The sequence below is a fragment of the Ruditapes philippinarum genome, unplaced genomic scaffold, assembly GCF_026571515.1.
Source record: "Ruditapes philippinarum isolate M1 unplaced genomic scaffold, ASM2657151v2 ctg672_1_1_1_1, whole genome shotgun sequence".
Classification (NCBI taxonomy): Eukaryota; Metazoa; Mollusca; class Bivalvia; order Venerida; family Veneridae; genus Ruditapes; species Ruditapes philippinarum.
This window is the reverse complement of record NW_026866363.1, coordinates 147,335-160,186: the sequence shown is the minus strand read 5'-3', so window position 1 is coordinate 160,186 and position 12,852 is coordinate 147,335. Positions and strand designations below refer to the sequence as shown.

Below are 12,852 nucleotides of genomic sequence, written 5' to 3'. Positions count from 1 at the left end.
GCATATATAAACATGTATATTTGTGTCATTGCTTCCGATTCCAACAAGAACTCCTTATTGAAAGCCGTTTATCTCACAAATGTAATTGAACACATTCCTTAGCCTTTTAGAAATTTGACGTTAGCGTAATTAAAATGCTTTTACACAAAAAAATTAGGAACACTTGAATGAGCATTTAAGAATTTAAGCGCGCACAATTAAAATGCTTTTACATAAAAATTGGCGTTTGATTAGCATTTGAAAATGTAACTCCATTTTTGGAATGAATCTTATAACGGGAAATAATGACATCTGGAGACTAAATTATTGCTGGATTTTGACAGTTACAGTATTTAAAGTCAGGATTTTTTTTTAAAATCTGGAAAATAGTAGCAATAAAATTGACGTGCGGTCCAGTCCATGAACAATTTGTGTGTCACTTCGGAGATGCGTAATTCTTAATTACTCCGAGATTTAGTGATAATCAATAATCGTTGCATTGTGCGAAAGGGATAAAATTACTTTTTATGATCGAATATTTTAAGCGATGAGGAAATTGAGAATTGTAATAACCTGTTTGACTGTGCAAGAATGTATATTTATATATTTCACAAATGTTATTTATAAAATGGATAGATTTACAGGATTTATTACAAATATATGGATATCTTCGGACAGATATTTATATTAAATGTAAATAATTGATGCAGAAATTCCTGAATGGAATATTTCAGATGCCTGAATGTTCTTTGCCAATTTTGTTTATTTTGTAGGAATCAAATGCTGCATGGTTTTTGTCTAAAATGGCAGTTTTGTGCCAGTGTTTGTACTTATGAGCATTTTCTGAATTTATATTGTAAAATATTTTGCACTTGGGGAAATAGGATTCAAGCCCATCGGACAATGGAAAAAATACAAGCTAAAAGTGGAATTTTTGTACTGCCTATTATAAATATAGCCGAGGCTTTTTTTGTATTTTACTATATTTGATAATATATTGTTTTGTGGCTTAAGAGAATAATTCAAACAATATTAGAACATACTTGACAGTTATTAAGAATTTTATATTTTGAAAATATTTTCTAATTATGTTTGGGGTTAAAATGAAACAAATGTTAGGAAAACTATATACTTCTAATCACTGGGCACTTGGGCAGGGGAAATGCAGCCTCATTGCTCTAGATATTTTGAACAAAAGAAAGGCCGGGTACTATTAGAAAGTAATCCTTTATTAAAGCAGGAATGTCCTCTAATTATTTTGTATCATTTACTCGAATAGAGCTGAAAAGTATCTGAAGTCATTTTCCCCATACCAATAATGGATTGTTTTCCAGATCACATGACCGGTCAGTCGCTAAGTGGACAGATGGTCACAACATCCCCCTCAAACAATCTGTGAACAAAATTTTTAATTATTTCGGATGATTGTCATCCATATTGGAGATTACACGCTGATAAATTGCTGTTATCCTTTGATGTGTGCGATTTCTGCAACTAGGCTGCATTTATCACGTGATCTTAACTTAATAACAGTAAAAATCTGTACTTGTTTTGCCATTGGTAGGTCTGTATCCATAGTGTGTGTTCTTCAGATCTATGAATTGATAAAAGTATGAGCTTTTAATGAAACATTTATGCATCTCAGTACAGTCTTATTAAGATATTGATGTAGTTAGTGCACTTGTTCTGATGATATTTATAGAGAGTATTTGGGAAAAAATTTAGTCAAAAAGTGTGACTGTAGTTACTTCCCCTGTGTCCCTGACATTCAGTTATCTCCCCTGAGGCCCTTACATTCTGTTACATGCAGTAATAAAATAGAAGGGAAAATAGTGTAGTGTACTGAAATCCTGTAATGAAAAACCTTTAGTTACTTCCCCTGACACTCTGTTATATTTTGCAATGAAAAACCCTTAGTTACTTCCCCTGACACTGTTATATTTTGTAATGAAAAACCCTTAGTTACTTCCCCTGACACTCTGTTATATTTTGTAATGAAAAACCCTTAGTTACTTCCCCTGACACTGTTATATTTTGTAATGAAAAACCCTTAGTTACTTCCCCTGACACTCTGTTATATTTTGTAATGAAAAACCCTTAGTTACTTCCCCTGATATTCTGTTATATTTTGTAATGAAAAATCATTGGTTACTTCCCCTGATATTCTGTTATATCCTGTAATGAAAAGTTACTTCCCCTAAAATTCTGTTATATTTTGTAATGAAAATCCATTTATATATCGTTACTTCCCAATAATTCTGTTACATCCTGTAATGAAATGTCAACGGTGTAAATAATATTTTGGTGTCTTTGATTTTATTTTACAGCTATATAAATTGGAAAAGCATAAGTAGTCATCAATATTGTAGAAATTTTAATATAAAGATAAGAAAAGTGTTACATATGTCCATAAAAGAAAAATTTAGATAAATATATTTACAGTTTTATCTCTCTTGAATGATGAAAGATAATAATTTATGCTTTACAATAAAGGAAATTTATGCTCGACAGTTGTGTTTTATTCAGAATTATAGAGTACTGAAGTGAAATATTTGATCGTACATATTTTTATTTCTTTTGCTACATATTTCACGATGATTTATCAATTTCAAGCACATAGATTACAATTTGCTGTCAAATATTTAAAATTAGATTCCGTCAAAACGGAAAATGTCTCAAGAGATTCATGAATTTTTGACATACTTTATTCCCCGTCTGAGCCTAGTTTAGTGGTAAGCGCAAAATTTACTACATTTATATCAAGCATAACAGTCGTAAATTTAATTTGTACTTTCCATTCTCTCCGTCAGACAATTTGCTATAGCACGACAGCAATTAAATCAGATGTAATGATTTTCCTTGAGAAATTATTTCCATAAAAATCATATTTTCGCACACTTTCTAGCGTATATTGCCTATTGAATATAGTCGAGATGCTATAGTGATTACTATTCAGGTTTAATCAAAATGTAAATTTCTGCCCCTCTGCCGTCGACGGCAATATTGCTTCGTTTTTTACGATTCTGATTGTCATGAAACGTTTCTTTAATGAAGCAGACATAGCGGATAATATCGACTCAGTGGCTGGACATTTTCCCCATTCCGAACAAAGTTTGTTTTTGTCTCTTGCTCAAGGGTAGGTCAACTGCAAGATTCCCAGCACAATAATTATATCTATTAAGCTTGCAAAAACAAAATTCTGAAATTATATCATAATCAGGGCTTTAGTAAATTTATCAAAAATGGCAATATTTATCAAAAATGGCAATATTTCAGAATTTATACAAGTTTTTGCGATTTTGTTTATTGTACATATTATTATTAAAAAAAATTCTGGAGAAATGTATATTGTTTACTCAACAGAAGTTCCATCCAGACCTATGCATTTTGTGGAATATCAAGAATACTGTGGTGGTGTAAAATATATACTAGTAGTGCACAAGAAAGAGAAATTATTTACAGAGTCAATGGTGAGAAAATCAAATTTAATAATTTCTTTTTCGCTTTTGATCAGTGCAGAACTTTCCCCATTGCAAATTCAATGTTTTTTGTGTTGATTGCTCATCAGAATGACAGGAGCAGATCGGTTGCATGTATGGTCGGCATAAAATTTACGTGAATTTTAGTTGGATAATGGGATGCAATAGACCCAACAATTTATCAGACTATATGTTCCCGTCATGTGCAATTGAATTTGACAAGTAACGATTATTACTCAAATGTTGAAGACATGGAAAACATTAAACTGGTAACTTTGGTTTTGGGGTTTGGGCATAATCATTAACTTCGGATATTGTGTTTGAAAGATTATAGGAAATAACGAATAAAAATTTACACTATTGAATACCTTATAAATTTCCCTTATGTATTCTTTATTGATATACATGTTTATTACAAGTATACCAACAACTATTATATGATTAATATTTTGCTAAAACTAACGAGTCTAGTTTGAATATATACATGTACGAATTTGTTTAGTCATTGTAATGTTGTCAGTTCATAATATACATGTATGGCATGATGTTAGAATATTCATAATTCTCCTGAGCATGTCAACACGATACGTTATTGTTTCTTTACCTACATGCATTCTCGTTGTTTCTCAAAGACATTGTCCAATTTCCGAGGAGCAAAAAGAAATTTCACGGCAATTTTTTGGTCATTTCTGAGCAGCTCTGAATGACGTTATTAAAGGTCCCCCTGAAAAAAAAATCGCCAATTTCATTGTTCATGACCTTGAAACAGAAACTTGATGATTGTAGAGAGAGAGAGAGAGGGAGGGAGAAGAAGCTGATACTACACTACACATTAGGACACGACACAAGTGACTCATTGACTCGATGTCACCCATAATGCCGAGTGGCAGTACAATAGAAATGTAAACTGATCTCCAATACGAGGATTATTTCTGTCTAATGGTATTTTTTTATTGTTTAGCTGCCATCTCAATTTTTATGTTCTGTTGACTTCTGGTCATTGTAGGTAGCTATTGTTAAAGCCGTCTTCATGACAATGTAGTTTAATCTTCTAATCTACCGATAGATTGCTAAGTTATAGTGCTAAGTACTTTTTTCTCTCTCTGGGCATGATTTGCCGTGTGCGTGATAATGAAGATGAAGTCCATTTATTTTTTCCAAATTAGTTTTTTTCTCTCTCCTGTTATTTAAAGTCATGTAGGAATTCAGATTCTTTGCTTGTTAAAGTATTCCCTGAAAGAATTGTAGAAGAAGATCTTATTATTAAAAAATCCATAATATTAGTTATGAGAAAGAAACAGATTACAAAAAATCAAGAAAAAAAGGTAATGTGGAGATAGCAATAGTTGACAATAGTACTGATTGAAGATAGATAAATAAATCATAAATAAATCCATTATTGATATTCTCACTGCATTCATTATCATCACCATTTACTTCATCATCATCATCACAGTCATCATAATCATCTCTCCCATAATTGTGGGTTCGAATCCCGTCAGGGACTTTGGATTCTTTCATGTAAGGAAGCTATTCAGCTAGCTTACGGAACGTCGGTGGTTCTACTTAGGTGCACCTGAGGACTTCCTGCACCAGTAAAGCTGGAACGTCGCCATATGACCTAAACTGTGTCGGTGTGACGTTAAACCCAATCAAACGAACAATCAAACACTACCATCATCGTCATCATCATCATCATTATCATTATCATCATCATTATCATGATTATCAGCAATCACATCATATTCATAATCATCACTACCACCATCATCATCATCATCAGCAGCAGCATCATCATCAAAGTAACTATCATCACCTGTGACCACCATGATGACATCATTATCATCATCACCACCATCATGGCACCATCACTGTGAGCTCATTGTTCTTAACTTCTTAGAGACACTTATACTACTAAACTTAATGTCGTAGAGTAAACATAATTTATTAAAAAACAACCTTTGTATTTACTTCATTAAGACTCTATTTTTACACGAATGCCATGATTCATGAAGAAATGATTTTCTGTTGTCTTTTAACTCGTCAATTAAGCAATGATTTGTTATGACGTTTTGAAATCGGTTACATGCGTATGATTTATTGATCTTCACCAGATCCTTATGAATAATATTGTTCTAGTGAAATTTGATACCTACGCGGAGAGGGTTTTTAATAGCTAATAAGCAATTAACCATGATGCAACAGACTTGATGTCAATTATCGACGACAATTGATACGCGAAGGTATTGTCAATATCACTTGTCAATGACAGTATCAAATTCACACAATTCTCTAAATATTTACTGTGTAAATGTTAAAATATTATTACTATGATAAACTCTGATTCCAATAATTTATCTCATTTTGTCAAGATTTATGTCTAAATCTAGAATTATGTCTAAATCGAAGGATCAGAATGGAAATGATAAAAGCATATTATTATGTTAACAATATAAAGAGCGTAGGGATGAAATTTTAGTGCACTAAGTAGCAGATGAATTACTGATATCAGAAATAAAAAAAAAATTATCATTTCCAAAAATCTCCATTTTTTGCCTCCAGATACTGTGTAATCTGACATTATCTTTACATAAATGAGGTTATTTTATAGGGAATAAGAGTTCAACCTGCTTTGTCAGAAGATACTGTCAGAAACTGTTCTCATTCAAGATTTTTTTTCACAGCCATTTTGTTTTCAGCAGACAGTATACTGGCTTTAATTAAGTTAAACAAATCTACTTTAGTTTGATAGAATTTCGTACACTCTGATTTACAATTATATGACAATCATTTTTCTGAAACTCGTAGAACTAGATTTTTTGTGTTTAAACAAAACACCACCCCTAGTAAAATCTATTCTCCCTACCCTATTAAGATCTATTCCCCCACACCAAGAAAGATAATATTATATATCCCCCACCCCTAGTATTAGAAGGGTCCCTACGAAACCTCTAGTAAGATGTATCAACCCCCTTCCCTCCCATTCAGGCCCTATAGTCAGATATCTTAAAGTATTTTCCTATCAAGATGGGAAAACAAAAAACTTTTGATCTCTCTAAAAATGTATTGAACATCTAGTAATTTGATGTTAAAAGATACATAATTTATTAAGTATGCTAATTAATTATTGATATTCTAGCAGAATGATATATCCATGTATATCTACAATTTTACATCAAAGCTACGGTTAAAGTTAATAGATATAAGATTATTTTTTGAAGTTGATAAATATGGAGAAACATTAATTTGTATGTCAGTTTTTTGTAACTTGTTAAATATTTGGAAATAATTATGTTATGTCAATTTTTTAACTGTTTTTTTAATATTGGGAAAAACAAATTTTATGTCTTTCAAAACTTAGTAGTTGAAGGACATAAAATTATTCTTTGGAAGTTTTAAGCACTTCTTATCATTAGTTAAAACAAAGAAATGTATGTGTAAAATTTAAACATAGCTTATTAATATCTGGGAGTTGCCACAGAAGTTTTTAACATTCTTTGCTGTAGCAATTAATTGACAGGTATGACTGCTGGAACCAAAGCTGATAAGCATTTGCCTTCAGTGCCTTCAGTATTTGCCTTCAGTAATACAAGACAGAATACATAGCCAAGTAGCATTTGCCTTCAGTATTATAAGACATTGTACGAAGCTTGATTAGCATTTGCCTTCAGTAATATAAGACAGAATACATAGCCAATTAGCATTTGCCTTCAGTATTTGCCCTCAGTAATATAAGACAGAATACAAAGCTGATAAGCATTTGCCCTCAGTATTATAAGACATAATATGAAGCTTGATTAGCATTTACCTTCAATATTTGCCTTCAGTAATATAAAACAGAATACATAGCCAATTAGCATATTCCTTATTGTACAAAGCTGATTAGCATTTGTATTTGCCCTCAGTATCATAAGACAGTGTACAAAGCTTGATTAGCATTTGCCTTCAGTTAATTATAAGACATGATATGAAGCTTGATTAGCACTTGCCTTTAGTATTTCCTTCAGTAATATTAGACAGAATACATAGCAGATTAGCATTTGCCTTCAGTATTATAAGACATTGTACGAAGCTTGATTAGCCTTTGCTTTCAGTATTTGCCTTCAGTGATATAAGACAGAATACATAGCCAATTAGCATTTGCCTTCAGTACTATAAGACATTGTACGAAGCTTATGATTAGCATTTGCCTTCAGTATTTGCCTTCAGTAATATAAGACAGAATACATAGCCAATTAGCATTTGCCTTCAGTATTATAAGACATTGTACAAAGCTGATCAGCATTTGCCTTGAGTATAATGATATGAGCCCAGCCTGCACATCCATACAGTGTGACTATTGTAATATAATTCTTCATACTGAATTTCTGTTTCATTTTTATTTTGATATACCTTAAATTGCTGATGGAACCTCAAAAGATGGAAGCTGGACAAGTCCATTAAATTTAAGAAATTCAGCAATTTAATGCCATCAGTCAGCCTGCATGTCAAAGTATTGCAGTCTCTGCATTATCAATCTATTTACTATTGGCTGTTTAATTTTAACATATTTATCATAATCATATCCAAAACCCTTTGAATAATAATGGACAAGTCCAAATTAAAAACAGAGCATTATCATTTTACAAAAAGGAGGGTGTATAGGTTAAGGAAAATGCTACAGAAGAGATATTTCAAGATTATTTTAAGATGATAGATTTTGACATGTGTTTTATGGCGTTTTTTTGATTTATTTACAAGTTTTAGTGATAAATACTTCGCCCATGATAAAAATAGGCATAAATATAAAAAAAGACATACATATAAACAACATTTCCTGTTTAAATAGCTATCAAAAGATAAAAGTTTATTGCAGAAAACAAATTAATAAAACATTTCTTTTAAAGTAGCAGAGAAAAAAAAATCCCAACACTATGAGCCATGTTTGTAAAGTAAAAAATTCTTTGCTGTAAATTAAACATATGAAAAAAAATATGAAAATGCTAGGATCATTGATATTTATTGCTACATATATTAAAGCTGCATGCCTCCAGACCAGCCAAAATATTTAAAGAAAGTCAAACTTGAGAAATCCTTGTACAAAAATTTTACGAAAAGTAAAAAATATTCACAATTCAAGAAATAAATTGCATGTTATATATGCCATTAATTAATGATTAAATTTTCAGAATAATTGTCACCTGACTAATGCATTAATAGCTTAACTTTTGCATGTCATTATCTATTTTTGGAGATTTTCTTAGATTTTAAGTGCCATTTACAATATGTAAATTACTTTCTTTGTTCTTTTGAAAATGTTTTAGTCTTTAACCCATTACTTCATGAGCATTTTGTGAAAAATGGCTGTTTTCATTGAAAAGTCTCCCGTTACAAGTTCAAATTGCTATAATACTATAAAAACTGCTTCAACACTAATCAAACTTGGCACAAATGTTGACTGGACCATTGCCCTTGCAACAACATGCTCAGGCTTAAATTTTCTGTTACCATGGCAACGAGGGGACATCTCAAAATTGCCAAAAATCACTATTTTCATTGATTTTTTCCATCAAAATTGATTTCAAAGTGCTGCAACTTCTCAATGGATTGAGATAGAGTCAAATGCTTTTCAGCGTTGGTTACACGTTACCTTATGATCAATCTGGGGTCATTTACAGCCTCTCACAAGTCCAAAATTTTCTTGGCGATGAGGGGGACTCCGCCCCCCTTCAAACCCCCCCAAACAGAAGGGGGCACATCCCCCTTCTGGCAACCCCCTGATGTATCTTTTGGTTGGGGGGCCGCGCCGAAAAAGAGGTCACTTTTTTTAACAACATTTCTCAAACAAAAACAAGTGTTGGGGGCCTAAATAAGGCATTTTTTCATCATTTGAGACAACAAAAAAGGGGGGGGGGGGTGAAAAAGGCGTTAAAAGGCGTGTATATGAAGTAATGGGTTAATAGACATTTTAAAAACTTTCATGAAAATTAGCAAGAATCTGCAGGCATGCTGCTTTAATCCTTAAAACACTTAACTATGGTGGCTGAATTTTTTTTTACATTTTCCCGTTGTTAAAAATGTACTTATAGTTCGAAAAAGCAAAAAGCTATACTTTGTCCCTTCGTGTTTCTTTGCATTTTGAGATGAAGAAGGGGAAATATGAAATGGCGTAAATAAGCCACCATACTTAACCCTTAGCCTGCTGATGACAACTGATTATAGTGCAGACCAAGATTTACTTGGCAGCATGGCCGAGTGGTTAACGCGTCAGACTGGTAATCTAATGAACATAAAATTTGAAATCTAACTTAGATCAACTATGGCAAAATATAGAAAAATAAAATGAAAAAATAAAAAAGAAATATACTCAAAATCTGATTTAAGATTGATATTATCAGTGCATTTCTTAGTCTCTGGTTGGAGGGCAAATTTAATTGTTTAAACACTTTTCACATGGAACACCTCCAAAATTCCCTGATTTTGAATCTGTACTAGTTTCTTTACATAATCTGTAATGAAAATTGTGTACAAAGGGCAAAAAGTAAATTGTATTTTTTATGCTGATTATTTGCTTATAAAATATTTAATTGAAAACTTGGATTGTTAAAACAATCTATTTTCTTTGTTATTATAGTTCAAATCCCAAAGCAGTTGTCAAGTATTAATTGATTAAAAACAAGGTAAGGGCTTACAATGCATGCTTAATCTGCAACAAATTGATTTTAAGTTTTAAGTTTATATAAAAAAAGGATAAAATCAGATGTTTAATAGTAACAGCTGTTTATAAAACAGAGCATTAAAAAAATTTTTTTTTTTTTTATTGACACCACAATGCAGGGACCCACCACAGATGGCTTTTGAATTATAAAATGTTCAAATCTCAAGTTACATTGTGACATGTGCATTAAAAGGCCAGCCGTCGGCACTTCCAGATCCATGACCCTTAAAAATGCACGACCTTGAAATATTTAACAAAACAAAAACTTCCACATCAAATTGCACTGGTATACAAGTCGTCAGCTAAATTTAGAGTGAAATGATTTCAATTTCATTTTTTTTTTTCTCAGCTCTGAAATAAGGGCAAGAGCTTCGTTGCATTTACCAAAGCATTCCTAAGTATTGCTTTAAACTTTCACCGAAAACCAAGCCTCTAATTGTCTTACTAAAACTGACTATGATCTATTTGTATTAAATCTTTCATATTATTTAAATGGATAGTCTGTTATATATTAAGAAACACATTTCATAATATGTTAAAAGAATTTCACTCAGGGTCCAAATGTCTAAAAACATAACATTTGCATTTCTGAATTAAATACTTACATAGAGCAGCTCAGACACTAAATAAAGAAAGTTATGAAAAAGATAATTAAGAACTAATTACTAAAAAATAAATTGAAAATCATATTTTTGGCAATTCTTAGCCAGTCTCAATTAATCAAAAGGCGTTAAAAATATTTTTAGTCATTTTCCTCAAATAGAATAGAATTTTTATTATGGGAAAACTGAGTATAAGCAAATGATATGAAATTTACACACAAGTTTTTGGTCAAGATCTACATTTATCTCGGAAAATTATTTCTATTTCTTTCATGTCAAAAAAACTTTAGTGGAGTCCCTTTAATATTGTAGATAAGAAAGAAGATGGTTTAAAACATGTGTAAACTATTAGATCATTACAGATACAAACAAAAATGTATTTTTAGAAAAAAAGTAAACATAAACTTCTTATATATTAAGTAAGAAAACAAAATGGCATTTAAACAATGTAGGAAATGAGAAGAGAGAAAGCAAAACATATGTGGCAATTTGTCATGATATGTTTGACTGGTGAATGAGTTCTTACCATCTGTAATCAACAAGTCTGCTAAACTTTAGTCATGATATATTACGCCCAGTTCTTACTGGTTCCCGATTTTTCTTTTCTTTACTACTCAAACAAGCATTATTCCTATTATTTCATGGAATTCGTCTCCTGGTTTCTTTTGAGCACAGATAATACAATCTATCTGTTACAGTGAAGTAATTAATGGGCATCTTGGTTATGCACTTTTTTAGCATCATGTTTGATAATGGCTTCTTTTTTAGCATGTGAAGTAATTTCTGTAATTACGCTTTTCGAACATAAAATATAATTAGGATGTCTGTGCAGTATCACACAATTATCTTCTGCTCTTTTACGGGGCATTTCTATGATTTTACTGTGTGATATTAGTCTAGCTACATAAATTTATCTTTCCTACAATTTCTCTCCCATTGTATCATATGTTACGTCTGTCTCATTCTGAGAAAAAAAAAAACATCTTAATTTATGGTTTTCCTTTCCAAGACTGCTATAAGTTACTCTTTAAATTTATAGAGCTACATCAGTACTGCATCAATCTCTCGGACTGTTAGTTCTTATCATTGCACTTAAATTCATGCATGGGTGTAGGAGTTGGCATTAGCATTTCTTTTATCTTTTCAAATTCTATCTGACTTTTTGAATACATTACTTACAATGAAAAAGCCAAAATGATAATACGTTTCATACAGAGGTCAAGGGTCACAACTCTGGTTTTATATATTTTCTAAGAATTAAAGTAACTGATAGAGCTTGCATATATATACAATTACAGAAGAGTTTTTCAGACCTACCAAAATAAATTGGAACAGTTCCATCGTATCTCTCTGCTTAAATTAATATTAAATAAGAATTAAATTTTCCTTAAATCAGCTATCAACATTCTTAGCCAGACAAGTCCATTTAAAGAAATTCTTTGAGAATAAGGTGGAGAAATAAAAAATGATTGAAAGCAACCAATATGTGGTCACCACTGGTACTGAAGTTAAGCATGTAACAATTAATTGGCCAAGGGTCGTTACTCTTATTTGTAAAATGCAGTCATAGCTATTTTAATAACAGGGCTACTTCTCCTGATTCACAATGCACACTGAGTACTTTACACTCTTCAAAGGCCACAACTCTGATTTAACATGGCATCTTTAGGTACTTCACATTCTATACAGGGGCCACTACTCTTGTTTAATTTGGCATCCTTGTAACTATTTCACATACTTTTCACTGTCTCCACCTGTTTTCACTTTTGAAATATTTACCCTATTTTTTTCAGCCTACTGCTGTTATATGTAATTACATTGCTACTGTTTTGCTAATGTGAAATGCATTAATACTGCATTATTCCAACATAACTGTTCTAATACAGTGTGACAAGCACGGCTTCCATGAGTGATAGATTCTGTTATTGTTTGTAGAATTCTCTACATACCAGGGGCCTCATAGTGTGAAACATTGTCCATCTATTAAACTTATCTCCTATTTTCTTGAATCTTCATTATATCTGATGTAGTAGTGTCAAATTTAATCAGGATTTGCCGTAGTGATTTCTTTTACTTACTAGACTGTGTCCTGATT

General features: G+C 31.6%; 1 protein-coding gene across 3 annotated transcripts in view; it reads left to right on the top strand.

Annotated features, from left to right (window-relative positions):
- Window positions 1–12,852, top strand: part of LOC132732280 (neuroglian-like) — a 119,910-nt gene that overhangs the window by 12,143 nt on the left and 94,915 nt on the right. The window contains exon 2 of one of the 3 annotated variants that reach the window (XM_060718671.1): window positions 3,343–3,449. The exons of the other annotated variants lie outside the window; for them this stretch is intronic. The gene's annotated coding sequence lies outside the window, so the exon portion shown is untranslated. The remainder of the gene's footprint in view (window positions 1–3,342; window positions 3,450–12,852) is intronic. 3 annotated transcript variants of the gene reach the window in all.